Here is a 22,580-nt window from a genome sequence, read left to right on the forward strand (position 1 = left end):
ATCCTTGTAGTGGCTCATAAGCTGTTCTACCTCGTATGTTGGAATCTGAATCTCAATTACGAACCAGACGTTATGGTCCAGAGGACACAGAAGCTTGTCTTCTAAAGTTTACTAAAATATACTGAAGGTCTCTAAGTTAATGACATCTTTTAAACTAATGAGAGTCTACAATTTTTATGTAATCAAATATGCCTATTCTTTTATGGTTTCTGGATTGCTTATTTCCCACTACATCTAGGTTATAAATATATCTTCTAGCTTTTCTTGTAAGCCTTTAAAAAATTGAAATCTTTAATACATTTATTTAGTGTGAGGTACAGATCTAAATTTGTTTATTTCTAAATGGATAATCAGCTGTGGTAGTGCCCTTTATTAAATGAACTGCGCTCTTCTCACTAAATTAAAATGCTACCTTTGCTGATAATGCATAAGATCTACTCATAAAAAGTAGGCTATCTTTATGGATTCTCTATTTTGTTGCACTGGTCTATTTGTCTATCCCTATGCCAAAGGCATATTAACTTGATGTCAATGCTAGTATATTCTAACATCTGATAATGCAAGCCTACTCTTGTTAGTCTTTTTAATACTTTTCTTGGTAACTTACTCTGAGAATCCAGTCTTCCAGTTAACTTTAATACCAGATTAAACAACTTAATACCTAAAATAAAAAATCCTTTGGCATTAGGATTGTTATAATAATATTTATAATATTATAAACAATGTAATATAAAATATATAAACATGAATCTTTTATATTGTCTTTTCATTTGTTGTTACTATATTTCGTGTTCTTCAATAAGATTTTATAGTTATCATCCACCAGGCATTTTGCCTTTCTTACAGTTCTTAATCTTAAGTATTTTATCATCTTGATTGCTATTGTGCATAGATTTTTCCCATTTTTTTTCCAATTTTCATGTCTCAATGCTTTTCTGATAGACTAAAAGAAAAGGCTATTTGTTTTTATAATTTATCTTGTATCCAGCCTCCTTATCAAATATTTATTAATTTTTGCATTTACTTGAATTCTTGGATTTTCTCTAAAAATACTCAGCAAAAAATGATAGTTCAATCTCTTTTCCAATGTTTATTCTGCTTATTTGATTTTCTAGTCATATTGCTTTTGTACAAATAAAGAACAATAGAAGTCTTTAATCCTTTCTGAGACAAGGTGAGGTATAAAGACGCAGAGACAAATCTGTGTCTATTGCTGAGAAAACTGGCTCATTGCTAGATTTTTGCCCTATAACACTTGTATTACTTTAAAATTCTAGTATGAAAATGCATGAGATTTACCTATAACATTCAGTAATTCCTAGTCTTGGCATCCCCGAAATTATCCCACCTTCAGCCCTCATCTTAAGGAAGTTTGGGTTTTGTATGTCCCAGAATTGCTCCCATAGCACTCGACCTAGTAGGTGGAGTTGGGAAGATATTGGAGTCATCCTACTTTAACTCTACTTATTTTGCATATGATGAAACAAAGGTCCAGCAAGAGAAAGTGATTTCACCAAGATGAAAAGCTAGAAGCAAAGCCCAGGCAAGAATACCAAGATTTTATGACCTCTGGGATAATATTCTTTGTAAAAGACATAGTCAGTTAGAACCTTAGACATGAATTTCAAACACCATTATTTTTTGTCATTTAAAAGGCAATTTGACAAACTAAATTAAAATACTTACTCAAACTTTAAAATTTTATTATTACTAGTACGGTAGAAGCTTTTAGTTTCCTCCAAGATCCATTTCCTTCTCTTTCCTTAGCAATAAAACCTCTAATTTGTAGCAGGAGTTATGCTAAATTTGACTAAATTTTGGCCAATGGCTTATACGCCAATTTTCAGGTCTGACTTAATGAAGTGTTTTTGAAAGGGTAGGGGTGCACCCTTCATCTCCCCTTCCTCCTTCTTACTGGTAGGAAGCAGATGTGATGGCTGCAACCATGTTGGATCATGAGGTGGAAGCCACATGCTAAGGATGGCAGAGGCAAAAGGCAGAAGGAGTCTGGGTCCCTGAAAACTCCGTGAAGCCCGCCTACCAGCCCAGGACTGCCTACCTCTAGATCTATTTATATGAGCGAGAAATAAACTCTCTTATTTAAGCCATTGTTATTAGGGTTTTCTATCATCTTAAGCTGAATCTAATTCTAACTAGTCTGCCAAGTAAATTGTAAGGTGTAACAACGAAAGTTTAAATACACTATTTTAAAGATAATCTGTAAGCTCTTGCTCCCCCCAAAAGAAAGCATAATAAATGTTTAATATAAGAATTCTGGTTATGGTCTCAAGAGCTTTGAATTGAAAAAATCATCATCATAATGATAATAATAGTAGCTGTGTATTGACCACTGCAGGGAAACAGTGGAGAGCAGTTAAGAAAAAGTCAGACTATCTGTTGTTGCCACTTATTGGCTATGTGACTGTGGGTATTTCACTTACTGGTTCCGAGTCTCCATTTCCCCATCTTTATAATGGGGACAATAAAAATTCTCGGCATGAGTTGTTGCAAGCATTAGATAGATAAATGCTTGCAATGAAGTAAAAATAAATTAACTACATGGAGAATTATTGATCTTATCTTAAGACCACCATTACTACTACCTCAAAGTCCAGCCATCAAATGATACCTAAGTGGCAATATTTATAATTCAATTGCCATGATAATAGTGTTACATGGATATCATTGTGTAAATTTCATAGATAAAATGATTCATACAACTCAGAATATTTTGTGACAGAGCCTGAGTACAAAAATCCACACTTCTTTTCATGATACCATGCTATCATATTTGATCAAGATTTCATAAATCCTTTAAACCATTATGTCAGACACATGCATTTGAAAGTATTTTCCAGCCATTATCATACACTTTGGTTCCTGCTCCCTCTGTCAATACTAGTACCCTTGCTCCCATTTGCCCACTGTCTACCTAATTCCTAGTCTTGGCATCCCCGAAATTATCCCACCTCCACCCCTCATCTTAGGTGCTCCCACAGCACTCTACTTCTCTCAGGACTGTTCTTATCAGATTATCAATTAACTATCTGTCTCCACCACTAGAATGTGAGCTCTGCTAGGGCAGGAGCAACGTCTTATATCCTCAGAGCACACAGTTTGGGCAGATCTATACCACATGAAAGCAACCAGGGGTTTTGGAAGAGCACTGGACACACAGGTGCTTGCAGATTGCTTTATCTGGAAACTGTGAACTATGCATCAGAGTGTAGTTCTCTTGGAGACATACTGACATCAAAGCTCTGTTGTTGTCCTTATTATTGGCGGCCTTGTGAGTGATGGATAAAGTGGGAGATGCTAAAACCTGGGATCAAGGCCCACTCTCCTCTTCTGAAAGAGAATTGCAGCAACCATCTCCTTCCCAAGGCCCAGCAACTGTAAACACATCTTAGTAGCAATCCCAGGAGGGGAGTTGGAAAACTAGACCTCACTGGATTTCTCTAGAATCTATTACTGCAAACAACTCAAAATAGGTCTCACTCTTACATTTTCTTACAGTATTTTGTATTTTTCTTCCATGGTCCTTAATCTTACCTGTAATGTTATGCTATTATGTGACTGTCTGTTTAATATCTGTTTTTCCAACTCGACTCTGATCTTCATAAGAGCAGGAATTATGACTGTTTTAGTTCACTTTGTTTACCCAATGCTAGGCAAATAGATGTTCAATAAATATTTGTTGAAAGAATGAATGAATTGATGAAACAGAGAGATAGTACCTCATATGAAAGCAACATAATGAATATAAAAGCAACAAGGTGAAGTAAGTAGAAAGAGCACAGATATGTTTTGGATCTTAGAGCTATCACTTACAAACTCTGGGGCTTTAGGCAATTTAATTTATCCCTGTAAGTATCAATTTCTTCATCTAAAGTAGAGATAATATTATCTCATTGAATTGTCATGAAGATGAGTGAGGTATTATGTGTGTAAAGCAGAGCACCCGGCAGAGGCCTTAGCACAGAAAGAGGGTATGAGCCATGAGTATTTACACACATTGCACACCTCAAAAAGCATCTCTTCCTCTTTTCCTCTTCTTTGCTGAATTAACTATGGGGAGTTTTGGAATAACTGAAAGTCATAAGATGTAAGAATCTTGGAAAAGTGAAAGAACTCAGATGAGTAAATCCAGGCAGATGTGAGGTTGTTTTGCCCCTGAAATATCTTCCCCACGTGGCCAAAAATTCCCACTTTCCTATTCCATCTCTTCAGTAAGCATTTGGGACCTTTTGGTGTCCCCTGGTTCATTCAATGCAAATTTATTGAGCATCTATGATATGCTATGCACTGGACTTGGCTCTGAGAATACACTGGTGAATTAGATAGATGTTCAATCTAAGAGCTTTGTTTCTATGTAAATAAGTCCTGGAAGGACATGGGGGCAGTGGGGCTTTAGTTATTCACATATCACTGTAAACAATAATGATGATAACTTCCCGGCATTGCACATTCACACTATTCCCAGCTCTGTCTCAGGTATGTCTCATGCATAATCTTATTTAATCTTTATAAGGTCTATGCAAGATAGACTTAAAAGTTTCCATTTTTAGGCAAAGAAATAGCAGCCATGCAATTAGTGAGTGGAAATGCTGGGGTCTGAATTCAGGTCTGTGTGACACTATGGCTATGATTGTCCTTCTACCACAATGTCTGCCAGTCAATCACTTTTAATGGACTAATTTATTTAAGAAGTGATGAACTGGCACTAGAGTTTGCTTCCTTTTATTAGGCTGTACTCGGATATGACCGTTCAATTTAATAAATATGGTTCTTATAATAACTGATGTAAATACGGGTTCATGAATGCTGGGTTTTCACTGGCACATGGACACTGTCTCCATTTGGTACAGAAATCTTTTAAAAACTAACTTTAAAATGGAAGCAAAAGTCAGGATCCAAGAGTTTTTCTTTTACACCAGGATTGTCAAATTCATGGGCTTTTAACCACATAAAGACCATAGATGTTTTTGTGTTGGCCAGTTTTGTATTTTAAACAGATGCTGTGTTTTAAAGGCAAAGATACTAGGCAGGTATTCTGCTTGGTCAAAATTCCACCATTTTAACACTCATTTAACAACTGACCCACCTCATTTAGCTCCTGATTTAGACCATGAGCTTCTTAAAGGCAGAGATTTGTCTTATGAATCTTCATATCCCTGGGGCCAGACTGAATTCCTGGCATATGGTAGAAGCACAAGAGATGTTTGCTGTATGAGAGAGAGAAAATTCTATCTGCTCAGAGCCTCCTGGGAGTGTCAAAGCGGGGCTCAGGGCTGGCATGGGACAGAACAAATTCTGAACGCATGAAATTTGTTGTTCACTACCTCCCGGGAGCCCAATTGTCTCTATTTAGTTTGTTCTAACAAAACTTACTTTCAAGAAAAAAAATCAGAAATTTATTTAAGCTAAAACATAAATGAGTGAATTCTGTTTTAAAGCATCTAACAATGTTCCCTGAGGACCCCTTAGGTGTACAAGCCTATGAAAGATTCAAAAATTAATGAGGCCTTGGGTCTGCTTTCTAGAATTCACAGACTGATTAGGAAGAATACTACCAGAAATGATGATGAAGTGGATGATGATGGTAATGGTAGTAGTAATAATAATGATAATAAAGGCAAAGCATGTCAAAAAAAAAAAAAACTGTATAAACGAGTGTTCAGGGATCTTAGCCTGGATTTGGCTGTCTTTTCTACTTCCTGCACTAAAACAAAGTGACAGAAGTGATGGAATTTCAGGCAACTGCAGGTGGGTTTTGATCAGAAGAGTTTTTTCAGAGCTTCTGAAAGGAAGGCAGCCATCTGCATATAAGCCCTGAAAATTGCTAACTAGTTTAGATGAGTTTTCTGCAAAGTACTAAATGTTATGACTCCTCAGCCTACCATTCTCTGGAATCCCGCCCTCTGCCACTAAGCAGCAGGCCTAGGTTCAAAGAAATTACTCACTCTGCTAAAGATGGCCAGAAATCTATGCCAAGGCGACTTTAAAATGGTAGTGAGATATGTGCACAAAGACGTTCCTTTCAGTGGTATTTAAAAGTTAAAATGTATAAATAAGGGAATAGTGAGGTAAAATTGTCCATATGTATAATAGAGTGTAATGCCTTAAAATTACATTTGTGAAGTTTTAATTGCAAGGGTGATATTAAGGGGAGAAAAGTAGAATACACACTTAAAGAAATAACTAGCCTCAATGGGAAAACAATATTTATAAAAGAAGAAAATATAATCTATAAATACCAGATAGTAGGTGATTTTTATTCTCTTTTCTATGTTTTGCTTTCTAAATTTTCTACAGGGAGTAAGTATTGTTCTTTTTACTTAGAAAAGGTATTACTAAGAACTTAAAAAGAGCAAATCCCCAGCTCTCAATGAAGCTCCTTTAAGAGCTGTTGTATAGAGTTGAGACTTGAAGGACCAAGTACTTGTTCAATGAATTACCTGGAATGCCAACAGCAGCCCTCTTTAGTTCCAATTCTTAAGAGTTTTGTCAAATAAGTTTATAAAACTAGATTTTAAAAAATCTTCTGAAAGACAAAAGTAATCTGTCTCCTTTGCTTAATTAACAAAGAAAAATTCTGCACCTGTATCTGATCCTAGACAACCACAAAACTGGAATATTCTCACTGTTACAATGAGGCAAACTCAATCACCATAATAACCATTGGTGGTGTCCAAGCTAGACCCAAATGCAGAGAAATGAAGTGACTCTTGGTTATCTACCCTAGGAAACAATACAACTGAGAGAAGCTAGCTGGAATAGTGTATGGATTTTTAGCTTTCCATCTATTATATCATCTCCCAGAGAGTTTCCGTTCACAGACATATAACCTTACAGACCTATTACAAAAATCTAAGTACTCCTTACCAGCAACGTCTGATTAACATTTTAGGAAGTGGTTCCCACATAACACAGAAGAAGCTGCTCAACTTTACATTTCCTAAATAATCACAAATAGCAGTATAAGAACATTATGTTGCTATCACTGTACTATGAACCCTTAAGTACAGTGTTCTGAATTCAAACATCCGCGTTCTAGATAAAGTACCCTTTAACTTCACAAATGGTTTTTGATGTACCTGATGCAGGAGATGGCCAGTCAGCTATGTTCAGTTCCGTGCTTCTTGCTTATGAATCCATTTAGCTTCTCAGTTTAAATTAAAAGCTCTTTGAGGACAGCAAATACTACTTCGTTATTAAATATAGTGTCAATTAAATGCTAGGGTTCTGCTAGGCATTTTCTATAGATTATATCTAGTTTTCACAGCAATTTTGTGATAGGTTATAATTTACATTCAACAAATGAGAAGACTGAGACATAGAAGGATTAAATAATTTACCTAAAGCCACACAGCCATTAAGTGGTGGAGTCAGAATTCAAATTTGATATAAATTCCGATGTATAGTCTAATATTCTTTCCATTTTCCCATGTTGCTTATGTCTGATCTTTAGATTATTTTAATTATCTTATTCAGAACGTCTATTTTATACTCTAACAAACTGAGACCCTGAAGAAGGAAGTGACCTGTCCCAATTTGAACAAAAAGCAAACTCAAATCTGAATCAGATTAATTACCTCTATTTGTTTTTCAATTGTTAACTCTGCATATTATATTAACCTCTGCTACCATGATATGATATTTTAATTTTTCTATTATTTTTAATCAGCATGAAGTTAAAAATATTTTACAATATTGTCATTTTTCTGAACTTGAGATCACTTTAAAGTCACAAACGTTCTTCCTTTTCATGTGGTTTTGAAACCATACAGAACTACAAACACGTCAGTGGGGAGGATTCGGGCTATTAGTCATCAGCACAACTGTGGTCAAATTTCCATCCAGAAACAAAATGGGAGTGCTCTCAGGGGATCAGGAGCCAAAGCACTCCAAGAAGTTTCCTCAAGCTTTTTGGCCTATTATTCTATTTTCTCCTTTTAAATTTATTTTAGGAAAGGAAACTAATATTCACTGAAGACTTTGTACATGTCAGAGATCGTTCTAAGCACTTTCATAGACGTTATGTTAGTAATCCTCACAATTAATCTTAGGGATATTAATTTCATTTTCCAAAAGTTAGGTAACTTGTTCAGAGGGATTTGGCTCATCTTTAAAGCCACGTCTCTTTTATCAACACCATAGTTTTCTCTGGTGAAAAGCAATTGTGTCTTAGCTAAAACAGGCTGCTATTAGCCAACTGGGATGTGTAGATCTTATTTGGATCCTGATTCAAATAAACTATAACAATACTTATGAGATTTGAATATTGATTAGATATTTGATGATATTAAGTAATTTTTTTTGGTGTGTAACAGTATTATGGACATGTTTTAAAGAGTCCTTATAGACACATATTTAAATATTTATAGATTAAATTATATAATGTCTTAATTTGTTCAGACTAATCCATTAGAGGGGGAAGAATGGGGACAGAATTGGAGCAAAGTGGCCTTAATAATAGTTAAAGCTGGGTGATGGGTACATGGGAGTTCATTACACAATTCCCTTCAAATGTATATGTTTTCCAGCATAAAAAGTTTAAACAAACAAACAAAAGCCTGTGTAGATTGGTAGAGAGAGTCCTGGGTTTAAATGTGCCTTTATCACTTAGTACCTGTGTGACCTTGGGAAAATTACTTCTGAGACACAATTTCTTAGTCATAAAATGAAATTTACCTTGCAGAGCTGTAATGTGGGCTCAGTGAAATAACATGTATAAATATCTAACACAGTGCACTACACATTCTAAGTTCTTTACAACACTGATAGTTAATATTATTACAAAGTATAAATGATCTCTGCTTTCACTTCCCCACTCTTGTTACTTAGCCTAGAGATATCTTCCGGTATTCAGATGAATCTGATTTTTGCTAAGAGCCTAAGATAAATGATATAAGCCCTCTGTGTACATGGTCTTCTACAGATTACCTCCTTGGAAGAATGTCATCTTTTTCCAGTTTCTCCTGTGCCATTGGTGACCTGGATCCAGACCACTCTCCTCTGCCACTCCAGTTCACATGGATTTCTTCTTTCTAATACTCATACCAGCAATTCTGGTTTAGATCTCTTTAGGAATGAATCATATGCTATTTTGTATTGTTCCTTTTATCATCAGTTTATTGAATGGATTGGCTATATGGCTTTATTTTCTCTTCTCTGACTCCAATATGCTCTACTGTGTCTCCCTTTCTCATCCTGGGATGATATACTGGGCTGATCTACATCTTTTCAGGTCACTTTCAGGTATCACAAAAATGATTATTTCTAGGTATTAAAAAATTCAGTCTGGGGTCGGCCCAGTGGCGCAGCGGTTAAGTTCACACATTCCGCTTCTTGGGGGCCCGGAGTTTGCCGGTTCGGATCCCGGGTGCGGACATGGCACCGCTTGGCACGCCATGCTGTGGTAGGCGTCCCACATGTAAAGTAGAGGAAGATGGGCATGGATGTTAGCTCAGGGCCAGGCTTCCTCAGCAAAAAAGAGGAGGACTGGCAGTAGTTAGCTCAAGGCTAATCTTCCTCAAAAAAAAAAAAAATCAGTCTAATTTAAATATAAATTTCTACTATATATCCAGTCCAATCTCTTCTCAGCTCAATTTTGAAGTAAGATTTCACAGTTTAGCAGTGGGAAAGAGATTTCTTTCATCCGGCTTGCTTTTCTCCTCTGTTATTTGCTCTGCTGCGTCTAGTGAGGAGGCAAGAAAAGGGGGTTATATAGGAAATGGGCAAAGTCTTACTTGACGGGTGAGGGTATAACTGGCCATCGACACTCTGTGAGTCAGATGCCCAAATGATGTTTCTCATTATCCTGGGGTGTTTGTGGACTCTTTAACAACTCCTGACTGGAGATTTCCAAACTTCACAATTGATTGACAGGCAATGTACAGTTGACTTGCTGCTACTCCCATTCAGCTGCCCTCCAGTGGTGCACCTCTCTCAAGGGGACCTAAAATTTTATCAAAACATGGTATCTTCTTACAGGGAACTTCCAGTTTTGTAGGAGAGCTGGAATGTATACAAGTGACTAGCAATCTAGATATGATAAGAAGACCAAAAGATAACTCTTGGTTAGGATGACTAGGGAGAGATTCCTAGGGAAGAATGAGATTTTGATAATCAGGGCTAGGAGCTCACAAGAAACGATTTCCATTGTCCCTGAAGAGAAACCATTGTCCCTGTTGGCCTGCACTGAGCAGGCACAGGGCTTGTCCGAAACAAATTCTCTTTGGACACAGGAACACATGGGTCTCTTTTGTCTCTCCCACCAGTTTCACTGCCCTTACATGGTTCAGATCTATATAAATACGCTGATTCCGGGAATGGAATGCCCAGTTACCCTCACAGGCCTCTCTTAACCCCAATAGGATGAAAGTCTTATTTCCAAAGCTTCCCTGATAGAACAAACACATGGCCATGCTCATAGCTGCCTTTCTTTCCACAAGACTCTCTGGAAACTGAGACATGCTCACTCCACTGAGAAATGCCTGTGGGCTCAAGGTGTACAACCGCAACATGAGAAATCCTAAGAAAAATCTAGAAGATATAGGAGTATCTCAAACCTCAAATAATTTAGGTTTTCCCTCTGGAATTATTTTACTTCAAACTAATTTTTTCAGTTTAACTGTGAAGACCTGGTTACAGTTATCACAGATTTGTCATTCTATCTTAGGAGCTGAGGTAGGGGATGGTAGGGGGCTGGAGACATATTTTAGTAGATATAACCTTGGTGTAATAATTTGCACAAGATCAGTACTTTGATTCTTTTTTTTCTTAAAGATTGGCACCTGAGCTAACATCTGTTGCCAATCTTTTTTTTCCCTTCTTCTTCTCCCCAAAGCTCCCCAGTACATAGTTGTATATTCTAGTTGTAGGTCCTTCTGGTTGTGCTATGTGGGATGCTGCCTCAGCATGGCTTGATGAGCAGTGCTAGGTCCGTGCACCGGATCCAAATCAGTGACACCCTGGGCCTCCGAAGTGGAGTGGGCGAACTTAACCACTAGGCCACAGGGCCAGCCCCAGTACTTTGAATCTTAACTTATCTTTTTAAATCAAAGATGAGCTAAAATTCTGAAGTTGAATGACAATAAATTTCCTACCATCACACGGCACTATACAATCTACAGAGTATATTCAAAGTCATCTCAATCTCACAATAACTCTTAACTAGAGAGGGTAGGTAATATCATACTTATCATATCATACATACTATCATACATACTTCCTCCACAAGAGGAAGCTAAAAGTTAAATAACTTTTCCAGGACTCACACTTGTGATGACTACAACACAGTTGCGATGCCTAAGACATCCATCTAATGACTCCTAGTTTTATGGACTTTCTATTCTGTAGTTCAGATTTTGCCCTTCTAAAGCCGCTTTTCCAACTGGGTTCTTCAGAACTACAATGAGATAGTAATAAGCATATTTTAACATAAGTTCCCTGAGCAAACAGGTTTGGAAACATAAGGTTAAGCAAAGCTAAACAGATCCTGGGGTCTTTACAACAGGACCACTAAGAATTAGCATTAATATGAAAATGTACACTGAGAATATCTAAGAGTGGGATGTAATAAACACTTTTCCCCTCAAAAAATGTTTTCACAAAACTTTGAGGGGATGTAACCATCAGAGTTTCAGAAATATTTCTTTAAAGAAACAAAGTCCGAGATGCCCTTACCACCAAGTTTAAACCACTCTCAACTCTGCCAATTCATCTAGAATGAGAAAACTTAGGTCTTTCTTTAAATGCCATCTCATAAGCGCTAATTTGTTATTAAGCTATTTGCCTTAAAAATTTTGCTTAAAAAGTGTAAAACAATCTATGGCAGTATATTGAACTTGTGTATATATCATGTATGTACATATATATGTATGTATGTATCTGTACATATGTGCATCTCTCCCTCACCCCTGCTTTGAGAGCCATTCTCTGCTCTTAGCCAGTGCTCTTAGCCACACTTCTACAAACACTCAGCAAATGAAGGCTCTGATATGCTAATCCTGACTCAAGCATGTTCTGCAACATATATTGTGTGCACCACTATGACCTCCCTCCATGCCATTTACCTGGTATTATTTGATGGACATTTATTTGATGGACAAAACATATGTAAGTGATAGTGCTAGATCTGACACAAAAGAAGTGAAGTAAGGGTGTCATTGGAATATTTCAAAGGTGCTCAAGCCACCCTGGAGGTAAAGGTATGAAAGAGAAGATAAAGGTCAGAAGACAATTAAAAGTAGGTAGATGTCCCCTGGCATTATTTACGAGGAACACCATAAATCACTGGAGTGGGGGAGGACTGTGTATGTATGTATAGGTTACTATCTTAGGTCTTCAACATCCCTGCAAGGTAAATACATTATTCCCATTTCATACGTGAGAAAATAAGCTCAAAAATTAATTAGAATCTAATGTCCTGACTCATCCAAGACTCCTACTATACAGAAAGGCCTCAGAATTTAGGTGCACCTTTTGTAGACTTTTAAGGGAGAAAAGGATGCTTCTTTTTAACCACAGATTAGAAATATACTTGAAATTCCCTAGTAAATGGGGCAAGAAATAGTGGGAGAAGGGAGAAAAAGCTGAGGGGAAGTGAGAAGGCTCTTACAAGAGCTAAAGACAGTAAAGCCATTTTGGATTTCATCTGTGTATGTGTGCGTGTGCATGTGTGTGTGTATGGGGGCTGGAAGCCAGTTTTCAGTTCAGTAGGAAAGAGGGGTTGGGAGGTGTATTTTCCTTACTGTAAAAGCCCTGGGAGAAAAAATGAAAGAGTAGATCATGTAAGAGTTCTCCCACAGATACGCATTCAAAGATTAGTCATGAAATGAGTCGGAATGATCAGGAAGATGAAGGGAGAGTATCAGATAGAAATCCCTTTTTTGGAAGGTATTAAAGGATAGAAGTATGATATTCAATATTTAAACCAAAAGGCAGGGCTCTGGAAATGTTTTTATTGAAGTTCAGTGAGTCCCTGGAGGCCGACGTGGGTGACAAGGGCCACACTGTTTAGCTCTTGAAAAATAATTAGTAGTTGACGTTAAAATATATTCAATGAGGATACAAGTTGAAAAATGTCATCTTAGTTCCATATTCTGTTGTGCCCAATCTACATTGGTATTATAGTAGGGTGGTGATAGTAAAGAAAATGTAGAATGGAAAGAAAATGCATTTAAAGAAAGAATGAGAGAAATAGGTGGTTTGAAGTCTCAGTGTAGGTACTCCAAAAATTCTCTCCTCTATGTATGTATACTACCTTTTGATTTCACTTGACTTACTGAATTGCATTTATCTGTCTTCCCCATTAGGCATAAATTTCTTGAAGGCTGGGATTGTGTCTCATTTAATGTTCATTCCACAATGACTACACAGTGCTTGGCACATTTACTCAATGGATCTTTGTTTTATAAGGTAGGTAAAGCACTGTTCACTGTCCACTGCTCTTCAACAGCTCCTCTCCTTTCCTTATTCAGAGGTTCCACTACGAATGGGATAACTACAACTCAGAGACCAAAGTAGTTCGTGAACTATTGATTTCTGATGAAAGGGATGATAATGACAATAATAACTACCATTTATTGCACATTTTTAATAATGAGGCATTATGTTAAATTTTTTACACATATAATCTCCTATTTTCTGTTCAAGAATCCCGTTAATTAATGTTTTAAATGAAAACTGAGGTTGAGAGATTAAATGACTTATTCAAGGTGACAGAACTAATAAATTGTGGAACTGGGGTTTTTATCTAAGTCTATCTAGCTTGAAAATTCTTAGTTAGATTTCTTCTTATAATTTTTTTGAGCCAGTTGAAATCTTGGTGAGAGCTAAGGAATTTTCCCAATTACAAACTAAAAATGAGTAAAATTAAGTGGATAGTTTTCATCTCACCCTGAGGAAAGAATACCTTTATAAATATTTAAAAGAAAAACTAACAAATTTGTAGTTTTGTAGATTGTAAATTTGTAGAATTAAACTTATTTCACAATTCCTTTTTTATTTTTCACAGAACTTCCCATATAAGCAAGAAAGTGAACACTAAACACCTTATGTATAAATTTCCAAAACACTTGAACATCTGGAATAAACAAAATTGATAATCTTCCATTAACTCATAACATCAAATGCCAACGAATTCCAACAAACAGAAGTTGCTAATTGAAAGTTAGACTTGTGCAGTACTATATGATATATTAAAAATAAAATATCGTATTAATAATCATGTCAACTTTATTGATAATGCTTAAGGGGCCCCCAATATTATATTGCACTCCTAATTTAAGATTAGCTGTCAGGAAATCAGAAGTAAACACACTAATCACAAATTAATGAAACTAACGCAAAATATAAAACACCAGAGACTTCCAGAGTCTACTATTTTAAGAAATCTTCAACTGTAACAAACATTCTAAAACATGAAATAGCAGAAATATTAGGGTCTAGCCATTTGCATTAGAAAGAAAATTCACCCAGGCTCCAAAACACATTTAACATGTTAATGATTTACAAAAAATCTATTTACATTCAGCTCTTCAAAAGTTCATAGTCTTTCAGAGCCTAAGAGATAATAAACAAGATCCGACCTAAGGAGAAAAAAATACATTTAAAGTGACATATTTCTATTTTCAGAAAAGTCCCTCTACGAGCAAGAATAAAGGAAAATAGGATTCCTTCTATAGATCTATAATAATTGCAAGTAAATTTAACTGATTTGTTAACACTTTGCCTTTTATGAGCAATACTTTAAAAATGAAATCTTTTTAATTAAGAGAGCCCTACTTTCTATAAAAAGTTCAGCCATTATTGTATTAGATATATTAAGCTTGAAGGCCACTTGGTGAACGAGAGTACTCCAAGTCTTAATTGTAATTTAGAACAAAAGGAAATAGGTTGCTCACCTGGAAATAATACAACAAATTGTTAGAAATGCAGTGCATTATCTTTTAAAAAAATAAATAATTGGTGGTTACACAGCAGGTCATCTGTGTTAGAAATGCATGAAGCAAGGCAGAGGAGAAATCCAGAGCATAAGAATCATGACAAATCACCCGACTTGCATACTTTAAGTTAGCTGATAAGGGTATAGAACATCTCTTTAATGTATTCACAGGCAACTTATTATTAACGTGTCAAACCTCTTTGAGGATTCTTCAGTAATTTGCTATTCCATTTCTGTTTCATTCACTAAATAGTCTCTAAAGCACCCCCAAGATCCCCATTTGTGAAGTTCTCAATGAATCAGTCTGAGAGCAACTCAACCTATTTTGATTCACTTAAGAGAGCATAAGTTATCTCTAGAAACAAACTGTAAATGAGAAATGCAGTGCTGTGGTCCCTTCACAGTGTGAACATGTTAAAACAATAACAAAGCTTAAGAGATCCATGATCTAAATAAGTGGTCCACCTAGCTGCCATAGTCTAGGCTTAGATTTCCTCTTTGACTTAAATATCAATTCTTGTAAAGATGTAAAAATAACTTATACTTTTACTTATTGCGAGATAAAAGGGAGGATGCTCATGCAAGTGAATTAAAAAGCACTCTTAAAGGTATTAATATAGTATGTTTATACCTTTACTGAAAATAAATTAGAAAATAATCTTCAGCGTTTCCTTTTAGTAATATAAAGATATTTAAAGTAATATTAACTGTGCACATGCTTTTAGTGGAATGATTTAATCTTGATATAATTAACAAGGCACATACAGCTAATTCTCTTTTTTTTTGTAACACTGGCACCTGAGCTAACAACCGTTGCCAATCTTCTTTTTTTTCCTGCTTTTTTCTCCCCAAATCCCCCCGAGTACCTAGTTTTATATTTTTTAGTTGTGGGTCCTTCTAATTGTGGCATGTGGGATGCCACCTCAACATAGCCTAATGAGCCATGTGCCATGTCCGTGCCCAGGATCCGAACCCTGGGCCGCCAAAGTGAGCATGCGAACTTAACCACTCGGCCACGGGCCTGGCCCCTCAACTGATTCTTATTAGAGCAAATATTTAATTGACAAATGTTATAGAGTATCAACTTTAAAATACATTGTACAGATACTGTGGAAATACAAAAAAAGTCATTAGAATCTCTGCCTTTGTGGACCATGATTCATATTGCAGATATGTCTTTAAGATAAAAATGTTCCTTAATATACTATGTGTTTAATGTACTGGAGGAATGGATTAGGTAATTTATATAGATCTCATCCATCTCATATACTCTATTAATTATGTGAATTAACCACTGGGATAGTAGAAATATCAATCACTCATTAATTTGTCCCTGTATCATTTGATGATTTAAGAAAATGAATATATTTATATCTACTTAACTAACTGAGATGTACATTGTCAATTTCAACCTTAGAGCAACTGAATGTGATTCCTTCTATAAGAAGAACCTTCCTATCTTCCTAAATAATCACTAGCATTAGGAGCATAGAAATCACTCAATACAAAGAAAAAGACCTTTGGAACAACATTAAAATATATTGTTCTCGTGTGGGGCCAGCCTGGTGGTGTGTAGTTAAGTTTGCAAGCTCTGCTTTAGCAGCCTGTGTTTTGCTGGTTGGGATCCTGGACATGGACCTAGGCACTGCTTATCAAGCCATGCTGTGCAGGCGTCCCACATATAAAATAGAGGAAGATGGGCACAGCTGTTAGCTCAGGGCCAATCTTCCTCAGCAAAAAGAGGAGGATTGGCCGTGGATGTTAGCTCAGGGCTAATCTTCCTCAAAAAAAAAAAAAATATATATATATATATATATATTACTCTTGCTCTTGTGAATTAGGAAACCACAAGTTTGACATTGATGTTATAACTGTCATTCTATGAAACTCCCCAGGGAGCTCTTCAGTAATGTTTGGAATCCATACCTATATCCAATCCAAATAGAAAACCTACAGCTTGCCCAAGACAACATTTCTAGCCATGTGATCCTATTACAGAATGAGATTGACAGCATAGCAAATCAAAGCTGGGTGCTCAGCAGCTACAAGTCTCTGCTGTCTGCAGAGGATACCTGGTGTTCGGGAGAGCCTGGACACACCTGTTTTCAGAATAGAATAGCAACACCAGGTGACGTCTGACCCAGGAGCATTTGTTAGAGAGGAACTCTATGCAAGACAGAGCTCATCCCAATTCAGTAAAGGTTTGCCACGAGGGGAGGGGTTAAATTACATCATTTGTTAGTGAACGTGTTAAGAAACTTATCACTTTGCTTCCTCAGCTTCCTCAACAAATTCCAGGGGTATTTAGCTTATCTTTCAAATGAGGAAGAAACTCAGACTCTGTCTTCCTCAAGCCTGCCCTAGTGCCTCAGCTTTTTCAGGTAAGAATTCCTGGTATTTTCCCAAAAGGGACATTTGAGGTGGTTTTGGTTATCCTTCTGAGTGCCTGGGAGATAACACTTTTGGTGAAGGAAGAGGAGGGCCTGGATTATCTTAAAAAGGCCTAGAGCTTTATTGTATAGGTACTCAGGAAATTTTTATGGGAGGGAGAAAATGAGGGAGAAATGAGGAAAGCAAGTGAGCGGAAAAGAGAAAAAAAGGAGGAAAGAGAAGGGCCAATTAGACAGGTGTTATTGTCTGCTTTGCAGTTCCTGTCCAGCAATACAGAGAGGAAAGGTGTGCAAGAGCTGTGCATGTGCTTTAAACGCTCTAAAGGTTTTTAAAAGCTGAACCGCTCTCCTCTATAGCGCCTGCTTCAGGCTGAACCAGTCGAGCATTCTTCCTTCAGTCTCCCTTCCTCCCCTCTCCCCTTCTCTGCAGGTGGCTTCATCTGGAGGGCTTCCATGAAGGCTGCAGACAGTTAGGCATCTTGGATTTGGATTCTGCCTTCTAGGAGCCAGAGGAAAGCTGGCAGAGCCCACTGTGTGTTTACACTGCAGCTTCCCCACTCCACTGGGTCCCAGTCCTTGCAGCTGCAGCAGTTTTGGAGGAGGCAAGACCAGCAGAAGAGTGAGGAAGGCGCCTGCAGTGCCTCCGAAGGCTAGAGTCCCCAAAAGACTCTGGGGGATAGAACAGAGAGGGTATGGAGATGGGCCTGGGCAGTCCTCAAATAGGAGCTGAAGATTCTGACTGATGTGCCTGTTCTCTCAAAAACTCCAAAGATCCAAAAGAAATTGACTGAAGTGCAGATGAGGCCAGGAAGGCCAGACTAAACATCTAATGAGTTGGGTATATTAGAGGTGATAGAAAGAAACCTTACAAGAAAGGAGAGGCAGGGAAGCACCATGGTGTGAAAAGGAACCCTTGGACCCTCTTGAAAGAAAGATGTGCTGGGGAGCAGGCAATTATTTGTTTGAAGATTTCAGCAATGTCAATGAGGATGCTAAAAGTGCAGAGAGAAGGGAACATTTCCATTCAAGAGTACTTTTTAACTGTTTATTCCATAGACTAGAAGTTAATTGACTTTTCGCTAGCTCCATGACTCAGGGACTCAATTTCCTCATCTGTAAAACAAGGGGTTTTGATTAGCTGCTTTTGAAGGTCTCTGCCGGATGGACGTGACCCTCTATAACTGTCAGCTTATGAACCAGGGTATCTGAGAGCAAATTTCTATGATATGAGCTTTAATACCAGCTTTCCTCTTCTTCCTCCACTACCCAATTATCAATGCAGAGCAACACCTGCACCATTCAGGGAGCTGACTCCAACTCTCGGTGATGACAAGGAGTATGGCTCAATTATGACAAATGATTGGTCCTTCTGTCCTGGAGTAAGGAAGGGAGGAACAGAGAGGGCAGTATGATTTACACTTTGAGTTTCCAAGGAAAGGATATTCTCGAATTTTCTATTTCAAATTTCATCCATTTAAATAAATTGTAAATTCCTTTGAAAGTCTACATAGTTGGACTGCCTGAAGGGCCAAAGAATCCTATAATAATCAGCCCTGTTTGGGGGAAAATTTATTTCATTTCATCCCAGAAATTGGAGCTGCTTTTCCATGGAAACCTGGTACACACTGCCCATGCTCTTCTCTTGTCTGCCTGCCTCATGCCATTCTGCCAACCTGCTTCAGCGCAGCATTTTCTGGGGTTATTAAATACCTAAGCTTTATGAGTGCCCTCATGGGTGAGGTGTTCAATGATGCAGGACACCCCTCCCCCAACCACACACACAGGTAGGCAGTTTAAAAGGTAGTGGAGATAAAATGTGGCATAAGTGTTTCATTTTTAATTTGTCTCAACCTGAAATTCCTTTAAATTAAAAAAATTAATATGTAGAAATACAACTCCCTTGCTCATCTTGTCTTCAAGTGGGATGTGACACACAGACAGTATACACTTGTATTTTCTACACCCACTAGCATTTCCATTTCATTTTAGTCTCCAGAATACGGACAGGAGGGCAACTCTAGAAAAATGGATTCCCACTCTTGCATTTCACAGGGCACTGATCCATGCAGTGCTGAGCACTCAGATGGAGCATCACCATTTCCTCTCACCCCCAATTCACCGGCACCCCTGAATTCCACAAGGGGTTTGACCTTGCAAAGACCCTTCTTCCGTTTCTCGGCAAGGAACAAGCCATTTTAATTCAAAACACAAAACGACCTTTTCTCCTTTAAAGAAACATTACCAAATGTAACACATCTGGGTTTACATTTCTCAACCCTGCATTTCGGAATGCGAATACCGGATGCAAAAGCAGGTAACTAGTTTGGGTCTGGCAGTCCTCATTCAGCGGCGCTGAGTCTCAGGCTCTGTTCAACCTAGACGGCTGACTGTGCGGTTGAACATCTTTCCTTTTTTCTGCCCCTTCACCATCGTGATGAAAAATCAAAACAGCAAAATTATCTACTCAGTTTTAAATACTAAGAGAGAAACGTGCTTATTTTGCGCCTAGCTCCGTGGTTCTGAACACTAACATCCCACTTGGAAACCAACCCTGATTTCCACACCATCTCGTCCACTCAGTTTTACTTTGCAAACACCTCCACTGCTCTTCCACGGTGAGAAAAATGGTGCACCAACCCCACGGATGACAGGTTATACTTGACTGCAAACGCTCAATAGTTTTATCAGCAACCGGAAAACTTCACAATCGGTCAATTAGCTACTTAAATTTGTGTGAGGAAATCCGCCTATTTATAAACTTAAACTAAAAAAGCACCTCTGTTTCACGTATCTTAAACCAGCCTAAGACAATCTCCCAAACACGCTGCACATAAACACTCCCCCTTCCCCCACCCCCATTATTCCCAGAGGTCCCCCATGGACTAATAACACATTCAGATCACCAGCATTAACTACAGCAATTGTCACCATGCATTTAGACGCATCTGTGCAAAGCAAAGTATGCGACAATAGCCAAAGCATCTCGCAGACAATTGGCTGCACTACACATGCAGAAATGCAACGAAGATTGTATTTTCCACTTACAGTTATAGCGCTGCGCACGGTCACTTAACGAAAATGATAAAACTCAACAGTTCTTTATATATATGTATTTAATTCGGATAAACGGTTAAGCCGTCTCTGTGTGTGGTTCTCTCGCGCTCTTTTTTTCTCTGGGGCTCTAGGCTGCTCAAATCCCTCCTGGATCGCGCCTTGCAAGCCCAGCCGCCGCCGCAACACGCTCCGGTAAGTCTCTGCTGCAGATTGGGAATCCCATAGAAAACCTAGGGTCCCGGGAGCTGGATGCGCAGGCGCGCGAGCCGCCGCCTCTCCAGGCACTCCCCCCCTCCTCCCCTTTCGTCTCCTCCCTCCGCCTCCAGCTCCGCAGCCCCAGCTTGGAGAGCTCGGGAGCCAGTGACCAAAAGCAGTCTGGCATTGGCGCATGCTCAGTTGGAGGGGCTCGGAGTTTCCGCGGGTGGATTCCATGTCTCCAGATTTTAGCAGAAACTCAAAAGGAAAGTAGATGGGAAAAGGGAGCCTGGCTACCGAGCAGGCTGCACCTGGACAGGCACGGCAGCGGGAGAGCTGGGCCCACCAAGCTCCGCGGTTACCTAGTCTGGTGATGAAGGCTGAGGCTAGAGATGGGACACATAGAACCTACTTTTCCCGCCGCTGTCAGCCCTAGAGGGCTCCCGGCCCACCTTTTATTTGGCTGTAGGGAGGAGAAAATGCAGAAATCCCTTCTTGGAAGGAAGGTTCCCAGCAAGCTGTGAGCACACTACCCCGCTCACTGTGAAGGAACCCTTATGGTGGGCATTTTGCCTTGGGCCATTTCATCTGAGGGTCTTATGTTAGGACCTGGGAGCCGGCCTCTCTGGTACCCCAGTGCCCAGGATGGTCGTTGTTCAGAATGGCGTTGGAGAAATGTGTGTTGAAGGAAACTGGGTCCTAAGCTTCTTGCCCTGTGTGACCTCGGACAAATCATGCTAACCATCAACAAACGTTTAATAAGCACCTTCTGTTTGCACTTAATCAGTGTTTATTGAATATGCTTTGGGGAGAGAATGAATCAACCTTAGAATTCAGGCAGTTGATGGCTTGGACCAAGCCCCCTTTTGTGTCCTTCAAGGACTGATAAGTTTGCCACCTCCCCCGCTCACCACTGGCCTGCCAAAGCCTAGAAGACTTGGCAAGGAGTAGTGCCCAGTAAAGCAAAGGAGAATTCCCAAATGTTCCCAACCGGATCAGTTTCCTCAAGTGTGTATGTTTGACAATTTATTCATGCAAAAAGTATTCACTGACTGACCACCTATCTACTGACCAGTAAACACTGTTCTGTGCTTTGGGGGTATTGCAATAAACAAAACCCCTCCTAAGATTTACATTCAGGTAAATCTTTTTTATTTTATTTTAATTTTACATTAAAACTCTTACAGGTAAGAATTTTATTTCAAGGGAGGGGAGTTTTGGAGGCACAGTTAAAAGTGACTTTCTCCTTAAGCAGAAAGCTTTACAGTTCGCAAAGCATCTTCGCACACCTTATTACGTTCAGGGAAACTGCAGTTAAAACCTTTCAGTTCTGAGGACACCGAGAGCATCTCCGGTGGCCAAAGCGCTCTAGATTGACAAATCTTCACTCCCAGAAGAGAGCTGCTCCTGGCTGCAAGTCGGGGAGTCCAGCATGGAAGAATTTGAGGCTACTTAAGGAAACACCAGGAGAAACTCTGCTCAATGAATCTCTGGCAATCCAAAGCTCCTGCTAGGTGAGGGCCTCGGGCGGTGACGCCTAAGCATTGGCCTTACGCTTAACGCCAGCCTGGCAGGCCCACAGCCGAGGAGTGAACTTCTCTGGGCCATACGCCTCGCGAAGCTTGCATAGACAGGGAGAGCGCTCTCGGGACTCCCGGGACCTTGCTCATAGAGGTCTCCTCGGGGTGGGGTTCTTCCATCCGCTGCTGGTGACCGCGGAAACCCGGAGCGCGGAGTCACGCGGAGCAGGGCGCGCGGCCCCGGCGCGCTGCGGCAGCGTGAGCAGGTTTTGAGTCTGGCGGGCGCCAGCCCTGCGCTCACGGCCGCAGTGCGCACTGCGCAGCGCGGCTCGCCAGGCGGATTCTTTCTGTTTTGGGGGACGGGGTGGGGGCAAAAGTCAGTTCTGCGTAAGTCACTTTGGTTGGCCATGGAGACAACCTCCAAAGCTTTCAAAGTAATTTCCCGTCTTTTGTCGATTTCCCCTGCTA

General features: G+C 39.1%; 1 protein-coding gene across 1 annotated transcript in view; it reads right to left on the reverse strand.

Annotated features, from left to right (window-relative positions):
• Positions 1 to 20,795, reverse strand: part of VSNL1 (visinin like 1) — a 108,509-nt gene extending 87,714 nt beyond the window's left edge. Inside the window, exon 1 of the mRNA XM_070574380.1 lies at positions 20,389 to 20,795. The gene's annotated coding sequence lies outside the window, so the exon portion shown is untranslated. The remainder of the gene's footprint in view (positions 1 to 20,388) is intronic.
• Positions 20,796 to 22,580: the final 1,785 nt, after the last annotated feature.

The sequence above is a fragment of the Equus przewalskii genome, chromosome 14 (genome assembly GCF_037783145.1).
Source record: "Equus przewalskii isolate Varuska chromosome 14, EquPr2, whole genome shotgun sequence".
NCBI classification, from domain to species: domain Eukaryota; kingdom Metazoa; phylum Chordata; class Mammalia; order Perissodactyla; family Equidae; genus Equus; species Equus przewalskii.